The following is a 14,104-nucleotide window of genomic DNA, read 5'->3' as shown; positions in this document are numbered from 1 at the left end:
TCCATTTCAGGCATATCATTCTTTGATTCGTATTCATCTCTAAAAGAATATTTTCATCATTGCATTGGTGGAAGAATGGATCGGAGATGGATTCTTTTCTGATGTAGTTGTGTAGTGTCATGCTTGCAATAACTATGTCTCTTTACATCGGGAAGGAATATGATGCCATCCGCTTCAAAATTGCAAAACGCGCCTTCAACACGCCAAAACACCTTTCGATTACATTCCGTAACTTTGCATACATATGATTAAAAACATCATCTTTACTAGTAGGCCGCCCACTACTACAAAAGTCACCCAACCAATACCGAACATTACGGTATGGTGTCATAAATCCCATAAATTCTTCAATTGCTTTTGATTAAATTCTTTTTCCGTACGTTTTTTCATCTCAATTATTAATTTGTTTCATGCTTGTTTGGTCAAGCTTGACCTTGACCTACCACCCTTATGTGCTTCTTCAAGACAACAATCAATAAATATTTTTTTCTCCAAATCACTCCATCTTGCCCTGCCACTACCCCTTGAAGTCATCGCTACAATAGTCTAGTACAAGCTGAGAATTGTTTAAAGAAGAACAATTGGGTAAAAATCTTTTAATAAATTTACTTGATTAAAATAAATAGAAAAGACAAAAAGTCAAGAAAATCAAGTTAATCCTCAAAGATAGAGAGACTGTAATACCTGTCGAAGAGAAATATTTATAATCTTTTATAAAGATGCTGGAAAAATAATTGATGATGCAATGGAGAAGTGAATGAGAAGTCTGTTGTATCTTAGAAATAAATAAATGTGAATTGGTACTACACCAGATGATTTCCCGCCAACTTTGATCTCCTTAAAACTGTCCGTACAACTTGAGCTCGATGAGCCCCATATAGGCTTCCAACGCAGGAACTTCGTGTGAAGAGGAGCGGACACAGATTTCTTGCTAAAGCCTTTCGTAGGGAACTTAGGTGGGACCCACCGTAAGGTTTGTCAGGAATCCACTTCGTCCATCCGTTTTGTGAGCTAATTTTAAGAGATTATACCAAAATTGATCAGGATCCAAGGCCCAAGTGGGCTGTATTAAGGAAAAGGTATTTAGGGAAATTTCTATCATTGAAACCTCCCTAATTCGACAGTGACGTTTACATGCCATCCATACCATTCATAACGTCATTCCTACTGGAATGAACTGAAAACACAAATATTAGCATGATTCAAAACTTCAGTGGCCCCACGAATATTTCAACCGTGGACATTTAGTTATCATGTTGTCGGCCCACCTGAGCATTGGATACGGTTTATCTTTGGCCTCATGTCCTAAAATGAACTAACAAAACGGATGGACGGTGAGGATTTCTCACAAACATCCCAGTGGCCCCACCTGCGTTCCTAGCGCAGGAACTTCCCGCAAAAGGCTTTCGCAGGAGACAAGCATCCACTCGGCACTCGTCTCGGACACAAGACGGGAACGGATTGGCTACTCCCACTGCCACCAGCCAATGGCTGGTGGTCGGTGCTCTGTGGGCCCTTCCATGATGTATGTGTTTCATCCATGCCATCCATCTATTTTTTTCAGATCATTTCATGGAATGGGACAAAAAATTAGGTATATCAAAATCTCAGGTGGGCCACATTACAGGAAATAGTGTTGAATGAGCGTCGACCATTAAAAACCTTTTGGGGGCCATAAAAGTTTTGGATCAAGCTGGTCTTTGTTTTTTCCCTTCATCTAGCCTGTATGACCTAATAAAAAGATTGGATATCAAATGAACAGTACAATGGGCCTTAAGAGGATTTTAATGGTGCGTATCCAATCATTATTGTTTTCCTATGGTGTGGTCCACCTGAGATTTATAACCCTTTAATTTTTGGGGTGAAGCACTAGAATGATCTGTAAAAATGGATGAACGGAATGGATGAAACACATACATCATGGAGGGGCTAACAGAGCACCGACCACGGTGGCTGGGGGAGTAGCCAATCTGTTTCCGCACCAAGTTGTACGAGGACGCGGATTGCGTACTACCCCCGCCCGTCCCTAGCTCCGAACGGGCAGTTCTATGGGCAGGCCCACCATGATGTATTTGTACATCCAAACCGTCAATCCCTTTTCTCAGATTATTTTAAGGCATGAACACAAAAATGAGGCAGATCCAACGCTCAAGTGGACCACACCAAATAATAATCTTGGTTGTATTAAAATGCACAAAGCATTAAAGGACAGTTGCATTAAATGCAAGAGTCATTTGTGATGTGGTCCTTTTGATCGTTGGATCTGCCTCTTTTTTTTTTATGCCTTAAAATAATATGAGAAAAGGGATAGAGGGTTTGGATGTACAGATACATCACGGTGGGCCCACCCACAGAACTGCCCGTTCGAAACATATCATCTATATATTAATAATGAATATTATAAACTGAAATTTTAAATGTGTACCTCAGTCAGAAGACATTTTCAATGGCACAATGCCATCAAGAAAAGATGTTTGATCTTTTGCGCCTGACACTCTTTTGAAAACTTCTCAATAAGACTAGGGTTTGTTGTTGTTCTAGTAAGAGTTTTAAGATGTATTTATAAAAAAGAGAAAAACAACAATGGAGGACTAAAGAAGCTTACCTGTTACACTTCTTTCCTCTAGAATCTTCACACCGTATGTTTCTTTATCTGTCTGACTAATTATATATATGTAAACCATGGTTTACGGGTCCCATTCTAAACTTATATGCAATGATCACAATTATAATGAAGCCACCAAACTACTCAATTTGAATAATTCAACAATTAGATTAAAACCGGTGATCATGTATGACCCATCTAATAAAAATGTTACAAATTATGAAAAAAAAATTTCCTAAGTTACAATTAAAAAAATAGACTAGTTAAACCATTGCAGACTCCAATTCTTGGACACTTGGTATATGGAATAAAACCCTGGATCGATGGTCATTTCCTTGTTTTAATTTCGTTTTTACTATAAATAGAAAGTTTTAGTTTGATTATAACTCTTTCTACCCCAAAATCATATATTTTACGTCAGGTAACTCGTTCCGGATTGCGAGATACGCCCAATCTAAGGTCCGACGGTCCGGATCACTTCTGTCATCGACCGGGCCTTTTCTGATCCATCTTGGCCATGAAACTGTCCGCGACCCGCTCTACATCAGATTACCATATAAAAGTAATAATTTTTTTCATGATACACCTAACTTGGTGCCCATAATTTGCATGATTATTTTGAATTAATTCAATGCCACATATGCAATTTCTCAATAATTTTGAACCGTCTATGAATTATCCATCGCACTTAGCCAAAGCGTTAAAGTATTTCTTTATACAAAGACAAGCAATGGTTGCCCATGCTTATTCATTTTGAACACATTGTCCTAATTTTCCAATCTAGAAGTTTTTTAGGGCATACCCTTTTCCAATGGTGCCATCAATAAGACACTTTTTGATAAATGTATCATCATTCCAAAATGAATGGCCCCAAAAACTTGTTCACTCCCCAAGTATAGGATTGTGATGTAGTAATAAACTCGGTAAGACTGAGGTCGAATCCACAGGGACTAAAACCTGTACGTAATCTGAAACTAACTATAACTAGAACTAGATTAAGATGAAATCTAAATCGAATGATTTTGAGGAATAATGGTGAAATACTAATCTAAAACTTAAGGAATTCAGAGCTAGGAAACTAGGGATTCAGAGAATCCATTTGTGGATATCAGGGAGATCTACGGTCAATTCATGAACTCAACTGGACTTCGAGTCCCATCTTCATCCGGTTGAAAGATATAACCTGAAAATCAATTCTGAACTTCATTTAATCTAGTTTTCAAGAGATCAGACATGTGTAAATTAGAATGGATTCCATAACAAAACCATGCCCATGAGACAAAGCAAACAACAGAATTAAGCCAATTCACAGCCAATCTGAGTGATGTATGAATGCCAGGAAGAGTTCCGTCATTCCACCATGTCCAAGGGGCGATGGTAAACAACAGGGCATCCTAGCTTCATAATCACAAGAAAGGAAAAGGAAATACTCAAGCCATCATAGATCTACTATAATGTAAGTCACAATAAACCATTAAAAACTAAAGCATTCTTTCATCTAACTGGAATCAAATATAGTTCATCACATGCATCCAAACCGTAGTATCAACCCCATCATGCCACAAGCTTCACCTCTTAGCCCTAGCTAAGAGGTTCAGCCCAACATGAATGGGCTGGATCCCTTAAAAAAAATAAAAAGAAAAAGAAAAGAAAAACTACTCTCTCTCTCTCTCTCTCTCTCTCTCTCACGTTCAAACCAAAAAGGATCCCTCTCTCCACATTTCTCTCCCTCCTTTATAGGAAATTCCAGTCGATGGCTACGTGTAGAACTGGAGTTGGTGCGTGGAGAGGTGGACAGCTGTTTACCACAGCAGTCGGTGGTGAAAGAAATCTCTTCCGCAACAGCATGCAAACGGAGCTCATCTCGTGTGTTTGGAATAGATTTTCAGGACGGTGAACGTCCCGAACTTTATTCTGACACCTAGGCTAGACTCATGGCGTCCTGTTGCACCGTGTGGACGGTCCAGATCGTCCACCCAATCATCTCATTGATCGCACAACTGCTGCAAAAATTGGGCAACGTCCGGACGCGAAAACAGAGCCTGGTAAAGGGCTCTTGCGTTGTACTGATGGTGGGGCCCATGATTGATATTTTATGAGAAATCTAGACCGTCCATTTCATTCTCCTCGAAATTTTAGATGGGAATGGATAGTTTTATATCCGATTCGGTGTGACCCACGGAAGAAATCATGCTTCCACAGGTTTGGACGAAGCAGAACGGTCTTTGTGACCGTTGTGACCGGCACGTACACTTGCATTGATGTATGAGGTAAACATGGGTTCGATTGTCCCGAGCTCCTCTACAAGATGGACGGATTGGATCGGACAGATGATCCATTATGGTGGCCCACCAGCTGCCCCTGCGTAACTATCTACGGAAGAAACAAAATGACAGTTGCTGTTTTTGACTCAGTCACGGGACCAACCCGTTTTGGAAGGAGATGCAGTTGCCGTGCACATCTGGTGCACTTGTGCACCATGCACACCCTGACTCAGGTGGAGTCCACGGTGATGTTTCTAAGAGATCCACTCCATCCATACGTTTTATCACCTTATTTAATGGGTTGAACCCAAGTTTGAAGCATATCCAGAAATCAAATGGCCCCAAAATCAATGGGCTGATCTATCCGTTGGGCCACTGCTAGAGGGATCCACTGGCTGAAATTTGACATGTATGGTTAATTTAAAGTCCTCATGCCCTTTATAAAGTTTTGAACCAATCAGATGATGGGAACCCTGTAATCTTGCATTTTGGATGTCTTTTAGGCCTATTTAAGGTGAATAGCTGGAATTTCTCTGATTTCCGGCATGTAAATCCTCGATCTTGGTCCCATAGAGTTCATCTCTTGCCTTGGTGACTTTGGAACGTTAATTCCATGCTTTTAGTACCCTTTTCTAGTCTATGCTTGTCAATTCACCTTGCATCACAAACATAATTAAATTAAGCCGTTAAACAATACCATGTTCGTAAATCCAGGCAATAACTGAGGTCTAATATGCAATATTCAACCCTCAACAATGGTCATGATTGAACTTTACATTTGCCGATAACCATGAAACTCTAATTCCTCTTAAAACTATGCTCTATTAAAATTGCAAATTATGTTTATTTGTTTTTCCACAGAAATCGTATGAAGAAATGGCGAATCTGATCCACACCGCAGTTAAGTTGGGCCATATCCCCAGTGAAATCCGAGCCGAGCACAAAGGTTTTTGCAGAGTGGCATTCGGTTGTAAATTTAGGCAACCATCATACCATTCTTCAGGTAAATCTTCAGTTACATTTTATTAAAATAGAGAAAATGCGTTGCCTTCAGTGTAAGCTTGAAACAGAGATCATTAGATAAGGTGATTATGTAATAAGTAATGATGCAACTATTCCTTCCTGCCAATATGTTTCATGTCTAGAATATCCAGTCCATGCAAAAAGATGGGCCAAACCATGATGGTCACTTAATACGAAAATCAGGCCGATCCACTGATTTGGTCGGTCACACCAATGCACTGAGTGATACAATCCATTCGTTTTGATGTTGTGTTCCACTAGGTAAGTGGATTGGCATGATTTTAACATCGCCTCGTCATCATGATCTGGCCCACATTCTCCTCAGATTGGATTGGATATTTTAAGTGTGACATGTTGACGGGCTATATGTAGTGGTTTCTCCTTTTAACAAGTGAACTGGCATTTACTCCTCCCTATGTTCGATAGATGCATCCATCTTGTATGTTTTGGTAAGAAATAGCAAAAGAAAGGGTGTGTTTATCATGTATTTTTTGGTAACCTAAGGGAATTATTAAATTTTTAAGAAGAATACTGTGACAAATATTATGGAGATTTTGTGATATTTTAGCACAAATCATTGAACAATCAAAACATCACAGGGTTTTTCAAAAATTCCAGCAGTTTTAATTTCTCATGACTTAATATAATAAAATGTTTAAATAAATCCATTTTAACCCAAAATTCAAACATTTAAAGTTATTTTATAGATTTTTTATAAATATATTTTAGTATATTATTTTTAATGACTTTTTCTAGATATTATCATGAGAAAAACATTAAAATCTAAAAAACCCCAAAGAAATTCCATATTGAGGAATTGAAGAGGAGATTTGTCACTATAAAGAAAAAAATTAATTAATTCTTTACGTGACTATGATAGATGATACGCAAGCATTTAGAAAATGATAAAGTCTTAAGTTGAATTTGTTGGATGATAGCAGTGATGGGGGACCGCAGAAGCACATAGAGATGAATTGAGTAAAGTACTTCAATTACAACAAGCAAGTCCAAGCACAAACAAATTGAATTTAACATGGAAAAACACTTACGGAAAAAACTACAGCACAAATCGACAATAATGCACTATGAAAGCATAAATTAAAAGAGATAAAGAGAATACCTGATTCGAATAAGCCTCGAATTTCCCTAACAATCCCTTGAAAGCTTTATAAAGCTTTGAGATATATTTTATTTCTGATTACATTCATATATATAGCCTCTATGAGAATCACAATCGAAATAACAAATAAATTCCGCGCTTATGCAAATTTGCATAACTCTATATGATTGTCCAATGGCACCTTCGATGGGACTTCGATGGCATCGGTATCGAACAAAACACTAAAATGTTACAATAACCAAACATGTATTTTTAAAATTTTTCTTATGGCATCAAGCAAAACTTCAATGTCATCAAATAGCTTTCAATGGCATCGAAACCTCTTTCGATGGTATCGAGCAGGACATCTAAAGTGTCCAGCAACCAATATGATAAATTTCAAAATTTTTCGATGGCATTGAAAAGGTCCACTAGATGGCATCAAACTGTCATCATAGACCAATTGATTTACATATTTAAGACATCAATCAATAAGCAGTTCACCCAACAAATAACTTCTAACCATTTATATGCGTGTGATGTGGAATTCGTCCAATAAGTTAGCTCCACCATGAGAATTACTTTATCCAAAAGTCAGCCACTTCTACTCATTGACTGGACCACACTTGTATGTTTCTATTTATCAACAGCTAGATATTGTTCTCACTTGGTTAGCAGATGGATTAATTATTGCACTAGGTGATTCTAGTGTTGGGGCCAACCTGTTGGAAGGGTTGGATGTCGCATTTATTTGATTGGTTAAAGGTTATGGTATTTAGAAATTGCACATATAATTAAAATAAATTAAATAAATTATGTCTTCAATTTAAATATATCATCTAAGTCTTATTTTAACTAATTGGGACAAATAAAAGAACATTATAGCCAAACTTTTACTCAAGCTTGGGATTGATAATAAGAATGCAAAATTCCATGCATATGATTTTACTTTTAATGTATAATAAACTACAACTTATTTGATTATCTGACCGAGGATTGGTGGACAATTTTTGGATGGTTAAAATGAAAAATGTCCAATGTTCCTAATTCTACAAATAAGAGTTTTTGGACTGTTCAACCCATCTAATTTTGATGGTTTAACTTGAGTTAGCATTTGCCATGCATAAAACATCCAACAGGCTGAGTATCAAGAAGTATGCTCTGCCTGAGTATCAACTAACTTCTCTTTTCAAAGGAAAATGATACAGTGCCCGTAGAGTACGATAAGTTATACTGTTTTAGTATGTGTTTTCAGCAACAACCTATGAATCCTGTGATGGTCGTGATAAACAGGCCAGATGGATTAACTGAGAACTACAACTTATAATACTACCCAGAGCACGATAATGGTTCTCATTCTTCATTGTGGATGAAATATAGCCTAAAATAATACGAAGCAAACGAACCTAACCATCTGTTTTTGGGCATTGAATTTCCTCGTTGACAATATTATTTCTAACCGTCGCATTTTATAGCTACCGATTGGATGGTCAGGACTCTTTGATCAGTATGATTTTCAGGATATGTTCCATCTACAGTGGATACTACAATTTGGATGGTCTGGATGGACGTACATATGCATCATATTATCAGTGGATGAATTACCACCATACCACCATCTAATTGTTTATTGATCTTTCCAATTAAAAATCCAGATTTTTATTGATGGGAGAATGCTGTGGATATCGAAGGATCGGCACTGCCAACACTAGTGTACATGGCACGTGAGAAGAGACCTCAACATCCCCACAACTTCAAAGCTGGTGCTTTGAATGCATTGGTAATCTTTACATGCTTGTTTGTGGAAACACGTGCAACAGGCCGGGTCCAAGGTCAGCGTGAGCAAGACCCGATTAATAGTGGGCTGGAAGCAGAGATGGGCCCAGCCGACCTTTGGTACATGCCAAGCTCATTATAAAAAAACAGTAAATGGGCCTTTTCTCTGGCTTGGGTTGGATCTGAATTGAAAACATTGCAAAACTAGGGCTCGGGTATTATCCGCTAATCAATCGGGTTTAAAGGCCCATATAGAACCATTGGCCCATTTGGAAGCCCAAGCTCTAGGATTAATGGATTGGGCCCAAGCTACCGTCCAACCTAGCCCGTTGCCACCTATTGTGCAGATAGACATTAGGCCTCTTGGGCATACATGCATGCGAGTTTTGCTGAATCTCCAGACAATTGTACTCTGCTGGACGGCCTGTATCATATTCAGGACAACAGATCCATGCATAATGTGGGGCAAACCGTGTAAATTGCTTGGCCTAGAGACCAATCTGGTTCATTCATCACGCAGACAAAACACGCTCGTCAATGTATCATGGCAAAAATTTCTTAAACCACTCATGGTTATTTTACAATATAGTTGGCCTACCTGATGAATTAATCAACCTAATTTTATTGAAGGCCATCCATGCTGTGGGGCCCACCTGAAGAAACATTCATGTGTGTATGGAAGTGAATGTAAACCTCACGCGAGCATGAGTGTCCGCATGCAGAAGCCCATGCAAAGCGCACATATTGTCGCAATCCTCACCTTTATTGATGAAGTGATGATCGAATTTGCAGATTAGGGTGTCATCAGTCATAAGCAACGGACCAATCATCCTGACCATAGACTGCGACATGTACTCAAACAATGCAGAATCGGTGAGAGATGCATTGTGTTTTTTCATGGATGAAAAGAAGGGTCGTGAAATCGCTTACCTACAATTCCCTCAGAACTTCCATAATCTCAGTAAGAATGATATTTATGGTAATTCCTACAAGGCAATTAACGGCGTAAGTATCACAAATTTGACTATTAAAGTTCTCTGGTGGGCCATATCAAAATCAAAGTGATTGGACAATCTCGGCCATCCGGTGATTCAACCATTGAGTAAACCATCCATTTTGTGGACAAATGATCGGAAGACTACCATAGTCTGATCATCTTGCATTTGGGCAACGGCCCACCAAATAAATGGTCATGACCTTCAAAATAATGGATCTTTCAATGTGATTGGCTATGTAGGTGGAATTTCACGGTATGGATGGTTATGAAGGGTCACCGTACCGTGGGACCGGATGCTTTTTTAGGAGGGGGAGTCTATGTGGGAAGAAGTATGGTGAGGAATACAAGGAGGAATGGAAAAAAGAAATGGAAGGGCGAGCAAAGGGAAGTGCTATGGAGTTGGAGGATAGAGCAAAAGGTCTGGAAGTTGCACCTGTGAGGAGAATACTCAGTGGGGAAAAGAGGTCTCTCTCTCTCTCTCTCTCTCTCTCTCTCTCTCTCTCATATGAACTTTCATGTACCTGAAATATGCAGATGGGAGTGAAGTATGGGTGTCCAGCAGAAGATGTGATAACAGGCATGGCAATTCAATGTAGGGGGTGGAAATCGATGTATCTCAACCCAACAAGGAAAGCATTCTCGGGGGTTGCTCCTACAACCTTATTACAATAGTTGGTGCAACACAAGAGACAGGCAGAAAGACACCTTCAAATATTCACCAAGCATTGTTCCTTCATAAAAGGAAATGGCAAGATAAAGCTAGGACTTCAAATGAGCTATGCTATTTACACTGCATGGGCTCTCAATGCCTTCCCAACACTACACTACAAGAAAGAGGGTTTTTAGCGATGAAACTTTTTTTGAAGAAATAAACTTTTAGCGACGAAATTGTAAATTCGTAGCTAAAAGTAACTTTTACCGACGAAAATTTTCGTCAGTAAAGGTTCTTTCCAATTTTTCATACAAATTCGAAAGTATCTTTTAGCAATGAAAATTTTCGTAGCTAAAAAACATGGATGAGACTTTTAGCTATGAAAATTTTTATCGCTAAAGGCTATAAACAATTTTTCGAAAAAAATCGAAAGGTTTACTTTTAGCTACCACGTTTTTTAGCTACAAAAATTTTCGTCGCTAAAGGCTGTAAACTAGGGCTAAAAGTTGGGCGGGTTCAACCCGACCGATCCGTGATCGACCCGACTTTGGGTTGGGCTCGGGCAGGATGTATCGAGTCCGATCTTAGGCTTGGGCTATACAAACACAAACCTGATAAAAGTTGGGTCGGGCTCAGGTTGAGGTCTTGGGTTGCCCAAGCCAACCCGAACCCGATCAATATATAAGTTACTAATAAATTATAATAGTGTGGATCGTTTGTGTTGAAGAAAGCATAGGAAATTTCAGTGTTGTTGGGTCTCATTGGTCCACATCATTTTTGATGACTTATGCAAATAAGATATGTCAGATTTTTCTCTCCCAAATAGATTGCATGCTACACAGCATGACTTTTAAAGAAATAGTTGTCTTATATTTTAACTTGTTTGTTTAGAAAAAAATGAAGTCGTGTACTATAAATAACTACCTATATAATTAATAAAATTATAGATACAAAAAATAAGACATGTATTGAAATACAATATACTAATGTAATAATGAAAATATTATCATGTATCCACCCGATCAACCCGACCAACCCGACCTAGCCCATTTGGGTTGGGCTTGGGTCAAGAATTCCCAGCCTGAGGTTGGGTTGGGTTGGGTTAGGGTTGAGCACCAACCGACCCAACCTGCCTGACTTTTAGCTCTATTGTAAACAATTTTTCAAAAAAATCGAAAGGGGATGAGACTTTTAGCTATGAAAATTTTCGTCGCTAAAGGCTGTAAATAATTTTTTCGAAAGCTTTACTTTTGACTACGAAAATTTTCGTAGCTAAAAAATGTGGATGAAATTTTTAGCTGCGAAAATTGTCGTAGCTAAAAAGAATGGATGAGAAGGTTACTTTTAGCTGCGAATATTTTCGTCGCTAAAGGCTGTGAACAATTTTTTAAAAAAGAGTTAAAAGATTTACTTTTAGCTACGAAAACTTTTCGTAGCCAAAAAACGTGGATGAGACTTTTAGCTACGAAAGTTTTCGTCGCTAAAGGTTGTAAACAAGTAAACTAAAAAACGTGGATGAGACTTTTAGAGACTTTTAGCTACGAAAATTTTCGTAGCTAAGATTACTTTTAGCTAAAAAATAAGACTTTTAGCTACGGATATTTTCGTCGCTAAAGGCTTAAAAGATTTACCTTTAGCTACAACAATATTTTCAAAAGGTTTACTTTTAACTACGAAACTTGTCGTAGCTAAAAAACATGGATGAGACTTTTAGCTATGAAAATTGTCGTAGTTAAAAAACATGGATGAGAAGCCTCTCGAAAGGTTTACTTTTAGCTACGAACATTTTCGTAGCTAAAAAATGTGGATGAGACTTTTAACTACGAAAATTTTCGTCACTAAAGGCTGTAAACAAATTTTTCATTTACTTTTAGCTTTCATAGCTAAAAAACGTGGATGAGACTTTTAGCTATGAAAATTTTCATCGCTAAAGGCTGTAAACAAATTTTCAAAAAAATTGAAAGGTTTACTTTTAACTACGAAAATTTTTATAGCTAAAAAACTTGGATGAGAAAATTTTCGTAGCTAAAAAACATAGATGAGACTTTTAGCTGCGAAAATTTTCATAGTTAAAGGCTGTAAACAAGTTTTCATAAAAATTGAAAGGTTTACTTTTAGCTATGAAAATTTTCATAGCTAAAAAATGTGGATGAAACTTTTAGCTATAAATATTTTCGTCGCTTAAGGCTATAAACAATTTTTCAAAAAAAATCGAAAGGTTTACTTTTAGCTATGAAAATTTTCGTCGCTAAAGGCTATAAACAAATTTTCCATCAATATCGAAAGGTTTACTTTTAGCTACGAAAATTTTCGTAGCTAAAAAACGTCGATGAGACTTTTAGCTACGAAAAGTTTCATTGTTAAAGGCTGTAAACAATTTTTCATAAAAATCGAAAGATTTACTTTTAGCTATAAACATTTTCGTAGCTAAAAAACGTGGATGAGACTTTTAGCTATGAAAATTTTCGTCACTAAAGGCTGTAAATAATTTTTTCAAAAGCTTTACTTTTGACTACGAAAATTTTCGTAGCTAAAAAACGTGGATGAAACTTTTAGCTGCGAAAATTGTCGTAGCTAAAAAAGAATGGATGAGAAGGTTACTCTTAGCTACGAATATTTTCGTCGCTAAAGGCTGTAAACAATTTTTTAAAAAAGAGTTAAAAGATTTACTTTTAGCTACGAAAACTTTTCGTAGCCAAAAAACGTGGATGAGACTTTTAGCTACGAAAGTTTTCGTCGCTAAAGGTTGTAAACAAGTAAACTAAAAAACGTGGATGAGACTTTTAGAGACTTTTAGCTACGAAAATTTTCATAGCTAAGATTACTTTTAGCTAAAAAATAAGACTTTTAGCTACGAATATTTTCGTCGCTAAAGGCTTAAAAGATTTACTTTTAGCTACGAAAACTTTTCGTAGCCAAAAAACGTGGATGAGACTTTTAACTACAAAAGTTTTCTTCGCTAAAGGTTGTAAACAATATTTTCAAAAGGTTTACTTTTAACTACGAAACTTTTCGTAGCTAAAAAACGTGGATAAGACTTTTAGCTACGAAAATTGTCGTAGCTAAAAACATGGATGAGAAGCCTCTCGAAAAGTTTACTTTTAGCTACGAATATTTTCGTAGCTAAAAAATGTGAATGAGACTTTTAGCTACGAAAATTTTCATCACTAAAGGCTGTAAATTAATTTTTTATGTACTTTTAACTTTCGTAGCTAAAAAACGTGGATGAGACTTTTAGTTATGAAAATTTTCATCGCTAAAGACTGTAAACAATTTTTCAAAAAAATTGAAAGGTGTACTTTTAACTACGAAAATTTTCGTAGCTAAAAAACTTGGATGAGAAAATTTTCGTAGCTAAAAAACATGGATGAGACTTTTAGCTGCGAAAAGTTTCATAGTTAAAGGCTGTGAACAAGTTTTCATAAAAATCGAAAGGTTTACTTTTAGCTATGAAAATTTTCGTAGCTAAAAAATGTGGATGAAACTTTTAGCTATAAATATTTTCGTCGCTTAAGGCTATAAACAATTTTTCAAAAAAAATCGAAAGGTTTACTTTTAGCTATGAAAATTTTCATCGCTAAAGGCCGTAAACAAATTTTCCATCAATATCGAAAGGTTTACTTTTAGCTACGAAAATTTTCGTAGCTAAAAAGCATTGATGAGACTTTTAGCTACGAAAAGTTTCATA

General features: G+C 37.1%; 1 pseudogene; it reads left to right on the top strand.

The window, feature by feature from the left end:
- The window catches only part of LOC131255830 (cellulose synthase-like protein E6), a 57,151-nt pseudogene that overhangs the window by 19,872 nt on the left and 23,175 nt on the right, over positions 1-14,104 (top strand).

This window comes from Magnolia sinica, chromosome 9, assembly GCF_029962835.1.
Source record: "Magnolia sinica isolate HGM2019 chromosome 9, MsV1, whole genome shotgun sequence".
Taxonomy (NCBI): domain Eukaryota; kingdom Viridiplantae; phylum Streptophyta; class Magnoliopsida; order Magnoliales; family Magnoliaceae; genus Magnolia; species Magnolia sinica.
The sequence above is the reverse complement of the archived record's forward strand: the minus strand, read 5'-3'. Positions and strand labels throughout refer to the sequence as shown.